We start from the raw sequence: 1,144 nt of genomic DNA on the forward strand, positions 1-1,144 counted from the left end.
CCTCCCGATTTAATGGCGGAGCCAATAGGATCTCTAGCGCAGTCTGATGATGCGTCTGAAAAAGATCAAAGGTGCCGACACTGTTTGATCCTACTGTATGATCCTTATACTGTGGTTACAGCTATACTGATAGTAAAGCTTGATTTATAATGGCCGTAACCGTTAATTTATGACGGTGCCAGTAAAGTTCAATCATAGGATTTCAATGCTTTCGTTCATACTAACTTGCCGTATTAGTATGAACGAAAGCATTGAAATCCTATGGTTGAACTTTATCGGCACCGGCATAAGTTAACGGTTACGGTCATTATAAATCAGGCTTAATGCAGTAATTGTGGAACAGTTATCGCAGTGTACTGTGATCACGTTTACTGCACTGCCAGTAAAAACGGAACACACCCATTCTTACACTACCTGGGTACCTATTATGGAACAAAGTCGGAATGGATTCCGATCGGAATTATTCAATTATTCCCTAGATTTCTATTGTGTTTTCTGGGGAAAACGGAATAATTCCGATCGGAATCCATTCCGACTGTGTTCCACGATAGGTATCCTAAACTGGTACATACTGGTACATGCAATAAGTTGAAATGAAATAAATATACGTTTGTTTCGCTTTAACTTATTGCACTAGGCCTGTTCTTTTTAGCTGAACCAGAGAGAAATCTGAGAGAGGCCATGCCAGATGCACGAAGTAAAAGTAAGGAGACCGAACTCCAGCTGGCCGATATAGCCTAGAGAACCTCTAGTAGAGAGAATCGCCAACTTGGTCATGTGACTAGCTACACCGTGATTGGCTGGAGGCAATACGTATAGATTAAGTATTGCGACGCCAATGCATTGGTGTCAGAACGGACGATCAGCCGATGTGGTGACACATATGAGGTTAGTGATCGTTAATTACAATAGTACTTGTATTTTTTTTAACTGATTTTATATACTTACATTTGTTATATATATATTTGACAAAATATGTTAGGAGAAATTAACGTTCAGGATTCACCATGCCATCACGTTGCTCTGCGTACAAGTGTTGGAACAATAGCAATCAAGGCTACGTATTAGTTAGATACCCGTCTGATGAAATTTTAAAAAGAAAATGGATTGCTGCGGTAGGAAGAGGCAAAAATTGGTTACCTAA

This window comes from Mycetomoellerius zeteki, unplaced genomic scaffold, assembly GCF_001594055.1.
Source record: "Mycetomoellerius zeteki isolate Tzet28-1 unplaced genomic scaffold, Tzet1.0 scaffold15, whole genome shotgun sequence".
Lineage (NCBI taxonomy): Eukaryota > Metazoa > Arthropoda > Insecta > Hymenoptera > Formicidae > Mycetomoellerius > Mycetomoellerius zeteki.